The 18,171-nt window shown below is 45.6% G+C and overlaps 1 long non-coding RNA gene and 1 pseudogene across 4 annotated transcripts in view; one reads left to right on the forward strand and one right to left on the reverse strand.

Annotated features, from left to right (window-relative positions):
* The window catches only part of LOC121011804 (uncharacterized), a 68,040-nt gene that overhangs the window by 38,463 nt on the left and 11,406 nt on the right, over positions 1-18,171 (forward strand). For 3 of the 4 annotated variants that reach the window (XR_005781773.1, XR_005781771.1, XR_005781770.1), the window contains 4 exons: positions 6,790-6,957; positions 14,219-14,461; positions 14,740-14,819; positions 16,796-16,997. This is a non-coding gene — a long non-coding RNA (uncharacterized LOC121011804). The remainder of the gene's footprint in view (positions 1-6,789; positions 6,958-14,218; positions 14,462-14,739; positions 14,820-16,795; positions 16,998-18,171) is intronic. The other variant, XR_005781772.1, reaches the window with a different exon arrangement.
* Positions 7,306-7,406, reverse strand: LOC121011941 (uncharacterized; annotated as a pseudogene).

Consider the following 18,171-nt stretch of genomic DNA (forward strand, 5'->3'; position numbering starts at 1 on the left):
TTGTTAATGTTAGCCATTCTGACAGGTGTGAGGTGGTATCTCATCATGGTTTTGATTTGTATTTCCTTGAAAATGAGTGATATTGAGCATTTTTCATGTGCCTGTTAGCTATCTGTAGGTCTTCTTTGGAAAAATGTCTATTTGTGTCTTCTGCCCATTTCTTAACTGGATTATTTGCTTTTTGGGTGTTGGCTGCCTTTCTTAGTCTTTCTCTTGGGGGAGTTATTATCTGTTATTTTGATCTCTCATGCTCATCCCCCCAAACTGTGGTTTTACAGTTACTTCCTCTTGGTCTTCATAGCCCCCAGCTTAGAACCAGATTTCCTAGTGTCCGCTCTGGTGTCAATGCTGTCATAACGTGGGAGTGCTGCTGATCCCGTCACTGGGCCAGGGAACCAGTTCTTCTTCATGTGGGGCTAAGAAGTTTGGTGTAAGTCTCAGGTCTGGAAGCAGTTATGCATTTTATGTACCTGGTTCTTGGGTGTGGGATCCCCGTACGGTCCCTGGTTTGGGAACACCTCCTCATGTGGTATTCCCCATCTCACCATAACAGAAAAGCTCCTCACCACCTCTGCCTGCTTCTTGCCCTGGAGACTCATGATCCCACAGCATCATCCAGCTTACAGTGCCATGTCCCTGCTGTTCTGATCTTTGGAGATGTGCATCCTTTTGAGTAAGTCTTTGACTTAAAATTTTTTGTATTTTATCGGTTATTGTTAAGTGTTTGGAGCACAGGGGGCCTCCAGGTGTGAATCTATAGTACCATTGTCCCTGCAAGTCTTTGAATTACTGCTCACTTTGACTTCCCATTAAATCTACAATAACATCAGGCCTGCAGAGTTTACTCTTGAAAGTAAGGAAGGTGAAGTTGGAGGGTGCATTAAAGCTCATCTCAGTCCACCTCATGTCACAGAGGAAACCGAGACCCAGTGACTTGCTTTTGGCCACACACTTTCTTAGTAGCACAGCCAGGAAGGTAAATCTGACTCTACTCCCTGGGGTTTTGAACATCTGTCTCTGAATATGAAATCTCTCACATGGAATGGCTTTCCTGCTTTGCTGCTTTGTCTGAGCCTCATAGTTTAAGGGCCTTCCAGTGCTCTGTGGTCTCTTCCTCTTCCCAGGGCAGATGGCACTTAAGAGGGGGGGAAAGGATCAGCTCTAATAATTACTGAATGCTTGCCTTGTAATGGTTCTGCCTGTGGGGTTTTCACAGTTAATAGTTGGGTAAAAGCTCACATTTTTATATACGCTACTGCCCTCTTGTGGCCACAATGGGCATTAAATGTATAGTCTGGAACAGCAAGTAAAATCGCCCGAGGACCAGTCTGTCTTGAACATATTAATGTTCTCATAGTCATAACTTCCCTGCCCTGTGTAGAAACATCAATCCAAGTCCTATTTATTTGGTGCTTTAATGCCAAATATATAAGATATATATACATACACTCAGAAGCTGTAATCGACCTCCATGGCATAGAATATTCTCCAAATGAGGCTAACCATCTAGGCAGCACTGTTCAATAGAAATATAATGTAAGCCACACAGTAATTTAAAATTTTCTAGTAGGCTCATTTTTAATAAAGTAAAAAACATGTTTAATTCACTTTAATGATGTATTAATATAGCCAAAATATTATTGACGAGGGAGCATAAGGTAAGCTGATACACTGCAAATGCTCCCCCCCCCCCCCCACCATTGGATAAGTATGATATTCCTCAGGCACTCCTGGCTGTTCAAGAACAAAGGAAAGGGGAAAAACCAATGGTTAACTGATAGAGATCACAGTCACACAGGACAAGAGTCTCCATCAGTTTACAAATGTCTTAGTAAATTACAAGAAAAAGGCAATCTTAACAGTGGCCTAATCTCCAAAAACCTATAGACTTAGTTTCCTGGAGCCCCAACATCACCCTCCCCTCCACAGTGATGTGGGGAACAAAGGCGAGAAGAAAATGGTAGGTAAAATTAAATTTCCTTATAACCTGCAGCCCATTGACAAATACTGGAGGTACACAGAGTATCACATTTCTCTAGGAACCCCCTACTGTCTTAATGGGTCCCTTTAGCATATGAAAGTCCTTCTGGAGGCCTCTCTTTTGCCTTTACCTCCCCCCAGCTCCATAGTATATAACCAGGCACTCTTCACAACCCTAGAGCAGCTCTTTCAGCCCATGGGTCCTGTCCCTATCCATGGTTTAATAAAATCACCTTTTGGCCCCAAAGATGTCTCAAGAATTCTTTCTTGGCTGTCAGCTCTAGACCCCCACCGCTCTGAAACCCCATCAACGATCATTTCAACATGTAATCAATATAAAAAGACATACATTTCTTTGTACTATGTTTTTGAAATCTGGTGTGAATTTTACAATGACATCCCACCTCAGTTCAGACCAGCCACAATGCAGGTGCTCGATAGCCCCATGTGACTAGTGGCCACTGAATTGGACAGCAAAGGTCTGGGGAATGGTTTCCAAACTCTGTCACTCTGTCTGTCCCTGTTATTGCACTGATGTTTGTAGTTTCCCAAGGAACATTTTCACCAATCTGCAGCAAAATGAGAAAAATGTGAATCATATATTTTAATATATAAGGTGAATGTAATGCTTGTCTTGTGGGAGGGAATGCATGGAGATTCTCCTTCTGACCTTGTCGGTGTTAATATGTTGGTCTTAGCAGATGACAGATTATTGATCAAGTGTTCTTATTTTGCAAATAAAACATTTGCAATTCTCTCCAGCGCCCCACGCTTCATGTGCACATTTTACTGGTGGTGTGTGTGCATTAAATCCTGGGAGCCAGCAGACCAGGTGGCTTTTTCTTCTCGCTTAGACAACTGATGGCCACAAATGGAACTATGCTTGTGTGGGGAGACTACTGGGCACGGCTCACCACGTCATTGCTACACCTTTCTGTCTGCCTCACGGAAGCATCAGGAAATGCAAGCGAGCGAGCGTGCAGCCAATAGAGGGGGTAGCCGTGGATTTACTCTAAAAACCACAACTCAAAGAGTAATCGTTAGCAAAACCCATTTCTTAGCAATCCTTAGTCACAAGTTACTACTCGACTGAGCCTACAGACTTTGTTGCCACACACCTGCAAGATGGCATATTGCAATTTCATGTGGTTGGTTTTTAATGCAGAGCCATGGAAGCCGATGGAATCCTGAAAGAGAAGCCACTGTTTTATCGGCAAAGTCTTTAATGTTCCCCCGAGCTTTACATCAGGCCGTGTCTGAAGGGGTGCTGGGTAGGTTTGTCTCATCGTGTACGGCTAGGGAATGGCGGTAACCAGGGCTTTCCCCTCTGTACACACGGGAGGCAGGTCTATCTGTAGTAGCTCCAGATTGCAGTCTGGCCTCTCCACCTGCTCTTCTCTGACTGGTGACCCCCGTGGCTCCCCTATCTGCCTTGCATGTCCGGGCAGGTCAACAGCCCTATCCCGGGCTTTGAGACTGATCTTCAAGGTGCCCTTAAAATATGCCTTCTGGCCACCTTGCTTATAAATGCGAGCCTTTAGCTCTCTCGTGCAGCAGTCACTAGGGTGCTTAGTAGCAGTCATGTTTCTTTCTCACATATACACATAAACCCCCTTTGTGCTCGGGTTGGAAGATGGAAAATAACCCTAGCAAACTGAAATTTTGTAAATCAAACAGTTTTGATTGCTCTGTGAGCTCACTATTTAGGAAATCCTATGGCAAATTCTTTTGTAAGTGGAGCCATCGGACTTTTGTCTGTTTTAAAAATTCAAGTTTTAATACATTATCTTGCCTGAGGGGGGTGATTGCCCTTGTATTTATTAAAAAGATGCAAAGAAAAGATAGAGTCTCTGGTGCTCGCCCTCCATATTTAAGTATTTAAATAGTGGTGTGTAATCACAATTATCCAGCTCGCAAGCGAGCAATTACACGAAGTATTAATGAAAGGACCCTAGTCAAAAACTGTGCCCAAGGGAAGCTTTTTCCTGCAAGTCAGGGTTAATGGCCCAGCCATTGTTTTAATGGATTTTCAGTGAGGTGTGAGGATGACAGGCCAATGAGGGTAAAGTTTTATGATACTGCTAAACAAGCACAATTAGCGACTTGCCTTTAGTATCCTGACCTTTCTGTTTATGTTTCTTTGCAACCCTGAGTGTTTACTTATTAATTGCTGTTTGACACAATTCAGAGAGCCTTTGTGAACTCAGTACAGGTGCCCCATCTTTGGCTGCTTTTGTGGGGAGGGTATTTCTAAAGCCCCTTCCCCAAACAAGTTTCAGTGGCGAGCCTGACATTATGGACTCTGTTTCTGCTCTCCACAATCTCTGTCCAGGCTTTCTGGCCCTCGAGATGCCCAGCCCCCCATAGTCTTGTCTTCCGGAGTCAGACCCCCGGCCTGGGAGGTGTGTAAGCTCGTGATTACAAACTCCGCCTCAGTGAGATCACCTGTGTTTGTTTTCCGGCCTCCACTACCCCCGGATCTTGGCAAAGCCATTCGGTCTTTCTGTAGGATCAGTGCCTAGCACCTGTGAGGGGTCCAGCCTGCTCTGTCTTCTCTCATTTTGAACACACGTGCCTGAGCCTAGACCCTGGGCTTAGACCTGCCTTGACTTCACCCCTAATACTTCTGGGGACTCAAATTTTGCTCCTGACCTCTGTTTCTCTGGCTGAATCCCCTCTCTCAGAAAGGCTATCTACACTCATTTTTTCTTGTTTTGAAAATTTGTCTCTATCAAGGGGTTGGTAGAGTATGGCCTGTGAGCCATGTATGGCTCACTGCCTGTTTCTGCAAATAAAGTTTTATTGCAACACAACCATGCTCATTTAGTTACATATTGTCTTTGGCTGCTTTCCTGCTACAACAGCGACTGAATAGTTGTGACAGAGGAGTTATGGCCCCCTAGCCTAAAACATTCACTATCAGGCCCTTTACTGAAAAAGCTTACTGTTCCTCATCTGTATGGTTGAATTAAGTCCTGTAAAAAAGATATGTTGAACTCTCCAATACCTCAGAAAGTGGTCTTATTTGGAAATAGGGTCTTTATAGAGGTAACCAAGTTAAACTGAGGTCATTAGGGTGAGCCCTACTTCAATATGACTGTTGCCCTTATAAAAAAGGAAATTTGGACACAGAGTATATTTAAAACTTTCTTTTTAATGTTTATTTACTTTTGAGAGAGAGAGAGAGAGAGAGAGCATGAGCCAGGGAGAGGCAGAGAGAGAAGGAGACACAGAATCCGAAGCAGGCTCCAGGCTCCGAGCTGTCAGCACAGAGCCCGACGCGGGGCTTGAACCCATGAACCACGAGATCATTACCTGAGCCGAAATCGGACGCTCAACTGACTGAGCCACCCAGGTGCCCCTGGACACAGAGTGTATTAATTGTATTTTCTTATTTTCTGGATTCTTGATGCTCTGACATCTGAAGCTTCAGTGACTGGGGTGAAGCTGCCCTCCCATGATTGGCCAATTCCCAGAGATAGCAAGGGACTTACACAGAGACCTGCCTTGCAAACTAAGCATTCCAGAGCCCACACTTCACCTCCTCCATCTGGCTCTCACATCCCAGGAGGGAATATTCCTAGTCACCTTGAGGCCAAGTACTAGCCATCTAGAGACCATCCCCACGGCCCAGAGCTTGCCAAAATTATTCTAACTGTCCAATCCTAAGCCTCCTCAGCTTGCTCACCTTGCCTTCCTCCTCCCTTCCCGTGAAAACCATAATGAGTACTCTTTTTTTTAAAGCTTCTTTATCTATTTTTGAGAGAGAGAGAGAGAGAACAAGCGGGGGAGGAGCAGAGACAGGGAGAGACTGAGTCCCAAGCAGGCTCTTCGTTGTCAGTGCAGAGCCCCATGTGGGGCTTGAACTCACGAAATGTGAGATCATACTCTGAGCCAGAATCAAGAGTTGGGCACTCAACCGACTGAGACACCCAGGTGCCCCACAAACCATGTTTTCAATGGCAATCATCCCCTGATCTGTTGGCTCACCATACTCGAATAAAACCAAAATCCCAGGTGCATTTTATCTGCACCCCCCACCCCCACCTTTTTTTAAAGTCGTCTCCACACTAGGCGTGGGCTCGAACTCACAACCCTGAGATCAAGACCTGAGCTGAGATCAAGGTGGAATGCTTAACTGAGTCACCCAGACGCCTCCCCAGCTGCATTTTAGAAATGGACGGACACACCTGGAGGGAAAATAATGTGAAGACATAGGGAAGAGCCATGTGAACATGGAACATTGGGGTGATGTAGTTACAAGCCAAAGAATACCTGAGGCCACCAGAAGATGAGAAAGGCATGGGGCAGTTCCTTCCCTAGCACCTTCAGGGGGAGCAGGACTCTGCCAACACCTTGATTTTAGCCTTCCAGACTCTAGAACCAGAGACAATAAATGTCCGTTGTTTTAAGTCGTTCAGTTTGCGGTACTTTGTTATGCTGGCCTAGGACGCTAATATACCACCTGACAAACGATTTTGTTTTGTTTTCTTTATTCTGTCTTGTTCTTTTACATAAAACATCTCTATGGTGTCCTATCCTTTCATGCGCGTTACTGCATCTGGGTATCATGAGGTGGTCGCGTCAGCGGGTTAACTCAGGACTGAGGCTCAATGACCTCAGGGGACCATACAAGGTCACCCCACAGGCAGCAAGTGCGGACAGAACTGGTCTTTAGTCTCATTATGTGCTTTCCTTACATTATTTTAGGCCCCACCCCCACAATTAACCTGAGGACCAGGTGCTGAGCAATTATGCTAATAATCGGATAGCTATGAACTTAGAAAGGATACTTTCTTCTCGCCTCAGCCTCGCTTTCCGGTCTCTACTTGGCTTGTAAAGGCAGAACTACATTAGGACGTCAGACACCTGCAGCGTTGTACTTTCAGGTGCAGTACAAGGGACGTCCAAGCCTGCACCCACTGCGGAAGTTCTTCAAAGGACGATGCTGACCTTATCAGCGTGTGGTAAAACAAGGTAAAAGAGCCCCAAAGTCCCCTTCTGTGGCCCCTGTGGGTTGTGGTGGGGGTCCGAGGAGTGGAGAATGGAGAGGGTCTGGGGCTGCTCCAGTGTGCCACACTGTTGTGAAAGCTGGGGCTGATTCTGGTCAAGGCTTGGTCTGGATGCTGTGGGTTCCCCCGACCTCTGATGCCGTGTGCCCATCCATCACCTGAGATTCTTTTTATTTTTTTAATTTCATTAAAAAAATTTCTTTCTAGCGAAATATCACAATTTCATCATTCAGTGTGGCATGTTGTGTTTTGACTCCTATTGTTTCCTCTGAGTTAATCGGCAAAGGGTAGCAGTTTGCTGGGGGAATGACGCAAATATATGGAAGCTTCATGAATTTGCACGAATTGTACGGGGCCAGGCTAATCTTCTCTGTATTGTTCCAATTTTAGTATATGGGCTGCCAAAGCGAGCACTAATTTCATTTTATGTTTTTCAGCATGTTAAGTGTACTCTTTAATCCCCATCCCCAGTCCCCGCCCCCATCTCCCCTCTGGTAACCAACAGAGTGTTCTCTATTAAGAGTCTGTTTCCTGGTTTGCTTTTTTCCCCTTTGCTTGTTTATTTCGTTTTTTAAATTCCACATATGAGTGAAATCATATGGTATTTGTCTTTCTCTGACTTGACTTCACTCAGCATTATACTCTTTAGCTCCATCTATGTTGTTGCAAATGGCAAGATTTCATTTATTTTGATAGCCGAATAATATTCCATTGACTATGTACCATATCTTTATCCATTCTTTAGTTGGTGGACACTTGGGCTACTTCCATAGTTTGGCTATTGGAAACAACGCTGCTGTAAACATAGGGGTGCAGGTATCCCTCTGAGTTACTGTGCTTGTGTTTTTTGGGTAAACACCCAGTGGTGTGATTCCCGGATCATAGGGTAGCTCTATTTTTAATTTTTTGAAGAAACTCCATATTGTGTTCCACAGCGGCTGCACCAACTTTCATTCCCACCAACAGTGCAAGAGTGTTCCCTTTTTTCCACATCCTCACCAACACTTGTTTCTTGTGTTTTTGATTTTAGCCATTCTGTCAGGTGTGAGGGGATATCTCATTAGAGTTTTGATTTGCATTTTCCTGATGACAGTGATGTGTGGGGAATAAGCTTAGGGATTCCCTGAGTTAACAAGGCACATAGGAATGAATAGGAAGCCTCAGGATGAAAGCATAAGAATCGTTTATCAAGATCTAGGTCGTCAGGGCAGAAGCACCCCTCACCTCCCCACTCCTCCAGCCCCTTAGTATAATAGCAGAAAGCTGCTTTCACAGGAGGAAAGGACCAAAATAGGTAAACGAGTAAACGGGCTATAGACCACAGGAGGGAGAAGTTGCCCAGAGCAGAGCTAATTAGCAAAAGAAAGGTGCCTTGTTGACCCTGAGGTAGCAGGCACTATCAAGTCTATCCCCTAGGCAAGCTAAGATAAACAGATGAGGTGCCTCCTGCCTTCCATAAACAACCATATCCTTGGTGCCTGGATTTTGTTTTGTACTGACCCAAACCCCTAACACCCCATATCTTCAAAATCCCCTTTCTCCCACCCACATGAGTTAATGTTCACGGTTTCATTGTCTCTTTCTGCACGTTCATCACATTTGTAAGCCTTCTGATCCTAATAAAAACTGAGCAAGGACACTTACTCAGGGCTCTTGTCTCCTCCAGGACATTAGCCTCTCTCGCATTTTAATCCTGCCTCCCCTCTCTTGCTGGACAAGAGAGAACTCCAGACCCAGAGTCTACGACGATGTTGAACATCTTTTCATGTGTCTGTTGGCTCTCTGTATGTCTTCTTTGGAGAAATGTCTGTTCATATCTTCTGCCCATTTTTTAATTGGATTATTTGTTTGTTTTGTTCTTTTTTTGGTGTTGAGTTGTATCAATTCTTTGTATGCTTTGGATACTAACCTTTTATTGAATATGCCAGTATCCTCTCCCAAGCAGGAGGTTGCCTTTTAGTTTTGTTGATTGTTTCCTTTGCTGCACAGAAGCTGTTTGTCTTGATGAAGTCCCAATACTTTACTTTTGTTTTTATTTCCCTTGACTCAGGAGACATATCTAGAAAAATGTTGCTTTGGCTGATGTCAGGGAAATTACTGCCTATGTACTCTTCAAGGATTTTTATGGTTTTGGTATCACATTTAGGTCTTTGATCCATTTTGAGTTTATTTTGGTGTATGGTGTAAGAAAGTGGTCCAGTTTCATTCTTTTGTACGTTGCTGTCCAGTTTTCCCATCACCATTTGTTGAAGAGACTGTCTTTTTCCCATTGTATATTCATTCCTCATTTGTCAAAGATTAGTTGACTATATAATTTTGTGGTTTATTTCTGGGTTTTCTGTTCTATTCATTTGATCTATTTGTCTTTTTTTATGCCAGTACCATACTGTTTTAATTACTATTGCTTTGTAATATAACTTGAAATCTGGAATTGTGATACCTTCAGTTTTGTTTTCAAGATTGCTTTGGCTATTTTGAGGTCTTTTGTGGCTCTATACAAATGTTAGGATCATTTGTTCTAGTTCTGTGAAAAATGCTATTGGTATTTTGATAGGGATTACATTAAATCTGTAGATTGCTTTGGGCAGTATGGACATTTGAACAATATTAGTTCTTCGCATCTATGAACATGGAATGTCTTTCCATTTCTCTGAGTCGTATTGAGTTTCTTTCATCAGTGTTTTGTGGTTTTCAGACACCTCTTTGGTTAAGTTTATTCCTAGGTATTTTGTTGCTTTTGGTACAATTGTAAATGGAACTGTTTTCTTAATTTCACTTTCTGCTGCTTCATTACTCATGTATAGACCTGCAACAGATTTCTGTACACTGATTTGTATCCTGAGACTTTGCTGAATTCATTTATCAGTTCTAGTAGTTTTTTGGTGGAGCCTTTAGGGTTTCTTATATATGATATGTCGTCTGCAAATAATGAGAATTTGACTTCTTCCTTACCAGTTTGGATGCCTTTTTTTTTTTTTTTTTTTTTTAATGTTGTCTGATTGCTGTGGCTAGGACTTCCGGTACTATGTTGAATAAAAGTGGTGAAAATGGACATCCTTTCTTTTTCCTGACCTTAGGGGAAAAGCTCTCAGGTTTTCACCGTTGAGTATGATGTTGGCTGTGGGTTTTTCATAAAAGGCCTTTATTACATTGAGGTATGTTCCCTCTAGACCTACTTTGCAGAGAGTTTTTATCATGAATGGATGGTGTACTTTGTTGAGTGCTTTTTCTGCATTTATTGAAATGATCATACGGTTTTTATCATTTCTCTTATTGATGTGACATTATCATGTTGATTGTTTTGTGAATACTAAACCACCCTTGCATCCTGGGAATAATCCCACTTGATTGTGGTGTATGGTTTTTAAAATATATTGTTGGATTCAGTTTGCTAATATTTTGTTGAGGATTTTTGCATCTATATTCATGAGAGATGTTGGCCTGTAGTTCTCTTTTTTTGTGATGTGTCTTTATCTGTTTTTGGTATCAGGCTGATACTCACCTCACAGAATGAATTTGGAAGTCTTCCTTCCTCTTGTATTTTTTTGAATAGTTTGAGAAGAATGGTTATTAACTCTTCTTTAAATGTTTGATAGAATTTGCCTGTGAGGCCAGCAGGTCCTGGGCTTTTGTTTGTTGGGAGTTTTTTTGATTACTGATTCAATTTCATTGCTGGTGATTAGTCTGTTCAAATTTTCTTTTTCTTCCTGCTTTAGTTTTGGTAGGTTATACGTTTCTGGGAACTTATACATTTCTTGTAAGTTGTTCAATTTGTTGGCATGCAGGTTACAATTCTGTTACAATTGTTTTATTTCTATGGTATTGGTTGTTATCTCCTTTTTTTTATTAGTAATTTTGTTTATTTGGGTCCTCTCTCTTTCTCTCTCTCTCATCGATTTTGTTGATGTTTTCAAAGAAACAGATCCTGATTTCGCTGATCTGTTCTATTGGTTTTTTTAGTTTCTGTATCATTTATTTCTGTTCTAGTCTTTATTATTTACTTCTTTCTCCGGGTTTGGGGTTTTGTTTGTTCTTTTTCTAGCTTCTTTAGGTGTCAGGTTAGGTGGTTTGATATTTGTCTTGCTTCTTGAGGTATGCCTGCATTGCCCCCCTGCTTTCATTTCGCTTCACCCTTTTGTTCTCCTGCCATTGCCTCCTCACCTTCCAAGCTTGGCTTGGGATGTGAGCAACCTTCCCAACAGCCCCAGGAAGAGCTGGCTACTCCCCCACTGTTCTGCCCCAGCCCCTGGTACACAGAGTTCTGTTAGCACATATCCCACTGCATTATAATGACCTGTTTAGAGGTGTACCTCCCTTACTAGACAGCCCAAGGAAAGGGATCCTGTTTTTACATTTACATTAATATCATGTTTTACATTTAAATGTCTCTTCCCTTGCATAGCAGAACTTGGTTATTACCAGCTATCCCAATTCTTGATGAATAAATGATTCAACCAGTTAGCCAAACTAGAATTCCTCTGAAGTTCATTAGTCTTTGCTAACGGCGTCCCCCCCTGTCTGAACCAATTATGACTCTTGGATAGCCACAAAATTGTCACAGGTGTTAAAAGAGATTCTTGCATCCGTGATCTCTGTTTCTTCCTTGTGCAGTTGTTACAAAGATTCTTCTACATCAAGAGTATTTTGTAAAGTTATGCCAAGATTCTGGGGACCACAGATTGGGGAAGCCATTCCATTTGGGATATTATCCTCATTTTATAGATGAGAACATCGAGTGTCTGCAGGTCAGGTCTCACGGCCAGTCAGGGATGATGATGGCATTGGGGGCTGGCCCTTCTGGCTCTGTAGCTCTTATCATCACACAGGGCTGGGCTGGGGTGGGGTCCATGACCTCGGCCTCTTTTGCTGGCAAACATTGTTCAGAATATGACTCAGCATATGATTCCTCTGTGTGTGTGTGCACGTGTGTGTATGTGCACGAGGGAGAGAAGTAGCAAAGGCTCAGCGAACTTCCTCTCCTTTGTGCACTGAGTGTGGAAAGTGCTCACTGCCACTGGGTGTTGCTAGCTGAGGTGGAGGAGGATAGAAAACAAGAGAAGAAAATCAGAGTGTGTCCAGCGTGAGAGAAGAAGCAGGGGGTGAAAGATGAGAAGGAAAAGGACAGAAGAGGCCTAGGGACACCCATCTATACCCCTGCATCCCTCTCTTGCCTCCACATTCCCCCTGAAACAAGCTGAAGGACGTGGCACTGTCCTGGCTGCTGTGACGATGGTTCTAAGCCTGCCCAGCTTGGTTCAGCCTTAGCAGGAAGAAGCAGGTGTAAGCCGGGGCCTGCAGCTACCTGGGGCTGTGGGAAAGCCTGGGGTGAAGGGGTACCACTTGGTCAGGAGCCCCTGAAGCTGGGGTTGGGGAGAGGCTCAGGAGGGTGGGTAGGAGGCCTCTATTACAGACCCAGCAGCGGACAGATGTCAATGCAAAAGGGCTGAGGAGCAGGTCTGCCCTTCCTGCCTGCGGTAGGCTGAATAATGGTCCCCCAAAACGCCCATGTCCTAACCCCCGGAACCTGTGAAGGTTACCGCACATGGCAAAGGAGACTTTACAGATGGCATTGAGTTAAGAATCTTGAGATGGGGAGATTAGCCTGGAGGATCCACGTGGGCCCCTAAGTAGCTGCAAGGTTCTCGAAGCACATGGTGGGGCAGAAGCAGCTTCCTTCATCTGATGCAAATGTACTGAACACCTAGTACATGAGGCGGCTCTGGGGGCCTGGGACGCAGCAGTGAAAACACAACACAAGGTTCCTGCCCTCGTGGTGTTCACAGTCCAGTGGAGGAAGACGGGGAGACAAGAGGCAAGTACCTGTATGTCAGAGGTTGGTAAGTGCTGGGGAGACAGCAAGGTGAGGGCGAGGGAAGTGCTGGGGAAGGGATAAGGTGGTCAGGGAAGGCCTGAGAAGATACAGTTCGGGCCACAGAGATCTCTGAAGGAAGTAGAACATTCCAGGCAGGAAGAATAGCAGGACACAGGCTTGGGGCAGGACACTTTCCAGGACAGCAAGGAGCCCAGTGAGGCTGGCGTGGGCTGAGTGGTGGGGCAGTGATAGGAGTTGAGTGTGTGTGGAGGCAGAGGGTGGATGGCGTGGGGCCTCGTGGACTTTAGGCCACTTGCCAAGGGAGCCCTGGGAGGGTTTTGAGAGGAGGAGTGAACTGGTCTGAGTGTTAAAAGGATCTCTCTAGGAGACCCGATACCCCCTTTATTTGTTTGGCAGCTGCACCTGCTAAACTGTAGTCCCTCAGCTAAATCAGGGGAAAGACAAAGAAACCAGTCTTTGTGGCTCCATCCTTGGTCCTCTTACCCCACTTCTCATTAGTGGAACCACCTGTCCGTGCATGGCATATGCATGGTCCTCTCCCCTCTTCTTTTGCAGGGCGGTTCCCTGCCCACCTCCTACCTCATCAGTCATTTACACTTTAGTGAGGTCAAGGATGTGTATCCCATTACTGTCTCTAAGGTTATGAGTTGAATTGTGGCACCCAAAAGATATATTGAAGGCCTAATTTTCCAGTACCTCAGAATGTGACCTTATTTGGAAATAAAGTCACTGCAGATGTAATTTAGTTCAGATAAGGTCATACTAGAGTAGGGAGCACTCTTGTTGCAATATGATTGGTGTCCTGGTAAGAGAGGGACGCCGAGGATTGCTGGAAACCCCTCACAGCTAGGAAGAGGCAAGGGAAGATCCTCCCCTAGAGAACTCAGAGGGAGTATGACCCTGCCAGCACCCTGATTTCAGACGTCCAGCCTCCGGAACTGTGAGAGAACAAATTTCTGTTGCTAAATTTAAGCCACCCAGGCTGTGGCACTTAGTTATGGCAACCTGAGGAAGCCAATGCCAGGGATATTATCTTTTTTAGAGACATTCTTCTAATTGCGATGCTCTGTTTTGGGGGCATCCTGGAGCTGCATGAGAATTCAGAAGGGCCTATTTCTCTCCACGGCCGGGGTATGCTTACTTCCGGGGAGTTGGGCAGCAGGGGAAGAGCCCAGCTGGACCTCCGCCCCACTGCTGGGTGGGGTTTGGCTGCGGACCCCGAGTGTGGGTTTGGGAAGAGGAAGATGTAGGGGTGTCAGTCCCGGGCTGTGGCAGAGAGGGCAGATGAGGGGGACCTAAAGCTTGAGGACATCAGATGCCCAAACCTTGCCTTTTATTTATCTGAAGATACAACTGTCCATAGCTTTTAATTATTGAGCCTTTCTCTGTGCAGGTCTGTTCACAGGTCAGGGACACAGAGTGATCAAAACAGAGTGCCCTTCAAACAAACACTTGCATGCAAATATTAATTGCAACGTCACTTAAAATAGTGGAAGTTACAAACGACCCAAATGTCCATCAGCTGACCAATGGCTAAAGAAAACGCGGCATATCCATACGTGGAGTAGTGTCCAGCCATAAAAGAAACAGAATAGTGCTTTGATCTACAACACGCATGGGCCTCGAAAACATTATGGTAAGTGAAAGAAGTCAGACACAAAAAGCCACATGTGGTATGATCCCGTTTATATGAAATGTCCACAGTCCACGGAGACAGAAAGCACATTAGTGATTGCCAGGGGCTGTGTGTGGGAGGAACGGACAGTGACTGGTTAATGGGTCCAGAGTTTCCTCTCGAGGTGATGAGAATGTTCTGAAACTCGGTGGTGGTGATGGTTGTACAATCTTGTAAAAGTATGAAATGTCATGGAATTGTACACCTTAAATGGTAGATTTTATGTTATTTTACCACAGGTATACATGAAACCCAGAGTTCCTGCCCCTGCATTCAAGTGAGAGGAGACAGATGATTAACAAATAAATATATATTTAAGGTAAGTGCTGTGAAGACAAAGCAGACAGGCTAAGGTACAGAGAGTGACAGGGAGGTGCTATTTTAGCCAGCGGTTGGCCTTTCTGAGCAGGGTGCCGGTGGGAAAGCTGAGGAAATGGCCAAGAGGAGACCCTTCAGCCCATGGAAGCAGAAAGGGCAAAGACCCTGAGGCAGAATCAGGCCAAGGGTATTGGGAACCGAGCTGCAGAAAGAGGGGCATGCAAGTGATGAGATAAGGGGAGAAGAGGCAGGAGGCCCGAGTGGGGGTTGGGGGGCTGGAAGGGCCTGTTGTCCGGAGTGCCCCGGGACCCTGAGGAACCCAGGCAGGATAGTGAAGGGAGCAAGCGTAGACGTCAGGAGGCTGTTGCATGGGCATTCGTGTCTGCAGAATGAACAGGCCCAGGAGACTGTAAGGCTTGCTTTGGATGTCAAGCAATCTAATGAGAGCTCTACCAGGGGCATCTCCTGTCTGGGTGACCATGCAGCACAATCTCGACCAAGGTGATATATAACCGGGTGAGGAGTTTTTGCTTTCTGAGTGCATTGCCTAGGTGTGTTTATTTTTCATTCAGGTTCATATTGAGCAGCATAGTGTATTTCACATAGTGGGTCTCCTGCCATCCCTCTGCCTGGGGCTCCCTGACCCCATCACCCTGCTTTCTCCTTCCCCGTTGCACTTATCACTGCCCCACACGGGTATATCCGTAGCTGTCATGGTTAATTTCCATGTCGGCTTGGCTGTTGTACCTGGTTATTCAATCAAACACTAACCTACTGCTGTTGTGAAGGCATTTTATGCATGTGGGAACGTGTACAATCCGTTAACTTTAAGGAAGGAGATGCTCGTTCTAGCTTGGGTGGGCCTCATCTAATCAGTTGAAAGGTCTTAACTGCAAAACTGAAATTTCCCAGTGGAAGAAGAAATTCTGCCTCAAGACTGCAGCCTCAGCACCAGCCTGAGTTTCCAGCCTGCCAGCCTGCCCTACAGATTTCACTTGCCAGTCCCCACAATCACATGAACCAATTCCTTGAAATAAATCTCTCTATACCCATACGTATACATGCACACATACGTATTTCCTACTGGTTCCATTTGTCTGGAGAACCCCGACCGATGTGTTATCTCACTATTTACCCCCCCCCCCCCCAGATGCAAGTGCAAGGACTTGCCTGTTTTCTTCCTAGCTGTGTCCCCCAGAACAGTGCATGGCAATAGGTCAGTTGTTAGTGTCTAATGGATAGTTCTTCATAATTCTTGTTTATTTGTGTGGTTGTTGGATCCGTTTGAAAATCAACAGAGAAAGAAAAAAAAAGAGGAGGGAAGAAAAGAGGCACATGAGTCTCATCTGAGCTGGGGATTTCCTTGTGGGGCCCAGGGCTGTGGGTCCTGCTGTTGAGTGGGTGTCTGTTTGCAGCTGAGGAAAAGGTGCGCCTGGGAAGAGAGGTTGCAAATTTAAACTCAAGTTCAGATTCTCCTAGCAACGGTGCGCGCCCTCCGGCTGCTGGCTGGGGTAACCCAAGCACCAAACAGTGCAGCTGGGGCAGGTCCCGTTGCTAGGAGAACAATGACTCCTGCTCGGATGGGAGGGGCGAACAGAGTGGGTGTTGCCCTTTGTTTCCCAAGTAATTGTTTTAAAGCAAGGTGTGCCAGGAGCCAGCAGTGCGGGAATGAGGAACAAGGCTTGAGCCCTGATTTTTGTTTTTTTGTTTGTTTAGGAACTAGTGGTTAGTGCAAAGCCTCTTGTTTGAGAATATATCCCAAATGGGTTTGCAATTAGGGACAGAATCTGTAGGAGCTGAGGAAGCAACCAATTCCCCATACTGTTTGGTTCTCAGCCTCCACAGGCCATCTGCGTCAGAGCAACAAGTGTGGGATTGGGGGTGGGGTGGAGGAATGAAAAGGATCAAGCTGGCTTTGGTTGGGGCGGGGAGGGATTTGGGTTTCCAGATTTTGTGTTTATTTAAATACATTCACAGACCATCCTGATCTCAACCCTGTACGGTGCCGTGAGGTTGGGGCATGGGAGAAGAGGAGGAGGGGGGCCGTGTTCCCTTCATGATCTCCTTTTACATGTGTTCCCTCCAACTGGTCACCACCCTGTGTCACCACTTGCACTTTGCAAAAGAGGAAGCTGATGCAGAAGGCGTGAGAAGTCTGAGGAAGAGACAAAGCTGAGAGGTGGGTCCAGCTCTGTCCCATTCCCAAACCACCTTCTTTCTCCTCGGCTGCCGAGGTGCAATGGGTCATCATCTGATGTAGGCTTGGAGGGGGACACCTGGGGCCCTGTTTTGGGGCTATTTTCTGAGAGCATGTCCTTCAGAAAATACATTCAAGTTCCCTTCTAGAGAAGCCTCTGCTTCAGGAGTAGGTCACACAGTAGGCTGTGTTCATCGAACTGATTTTATTTTCCTCTTGGACATTTGGAAAGACTCTTCCTGAGCTTCCAGGGTAGTAAGGTGGTGTTATGGGACTGAGCTTCTGGCCAACCCTAGAGGCTAAACAGACACACACCCCTGCCCAGCATGGTCCTAAAGCCTGTCTTCCTAAAACTTCCGTGTGCTTTCTTCCCACCTTCTGGGTGGGTGCAGAGGACCCGGGTGGGACCCCAAGGCCCAGGAAGATGGTGGAGCCACTAGGAAGGAGCCTGGTTTTCTGAATGATTTCATGAAGCAGAATATCCCTCCCCCTGACATATAGGATTACGAATGAGAAACAAGCCTGTGTTGTATTGAGCCCTTGGCTTGGGAGACCGTATGTTACAGCAGTCAGGCTATGGTGATTCCTATATAGCGTATAGGAGGGTGTGGGATGACACCATTTTTGTTGAGGTCACCTGGCTGGCTCGGTAGGAAGAGCATGTGAGTCTTGATCTCAGAGTTGTGAGTTTGAGCCCCACGTTGGGAATGCAGATTACTTAAAAATAAAATCTTGGGGCGCCTGGGTGGCGCAGTCGGTTAAGCGTCCGACTTCAGCCAGGTCACGATCTCGCGGTCCGTGAGTTCGAGCCCCGCTTCAGGCTCTGGGCTGATGGCTCAGAGCCTGGAGCCTGTTTCCGATTCTGTGTCTCCCTCTCTCTCTGCCCCTCCCCCGTTCATGCTCTGTCTCTCTCTGTCCCAAAAATAAATAAATGTTGAAAAAAAAATTAAAAAATAAAATAAAATCTTAAAAAAAATCATTTTTGTTGGAGGAGGGGAGAGCGTGATATTTGGCAGAGGTGTTTCCATAAGTAGGTGGGGAGGGGCCTCCTGCTGGCAGAGGGCTCTGGTTTAATTAGCCACCCTAGACTGGGAAGAGGGAGCCAGTGTGTGTGAGCGTGCGTGTGTGTGTGTGTGTGTGTGTGTGTGTGTGTGTG

The sequence above is a fragment of the Herpailurus yagouaroundi genome, unplaced genomic scaffold (genome assembly GCF_014898765.1).
Source record: "Herpailurus yagouaroundi ecotype Mexico unplaced genomic scaffold, PumYag 195, whole genome shotgun sequence".
NCBI lineage: Eukaryota > Metazoa > Chordata > Mammalia > Carnivora > Felidae > Herpailurus > Herpailurus yagouaroundi.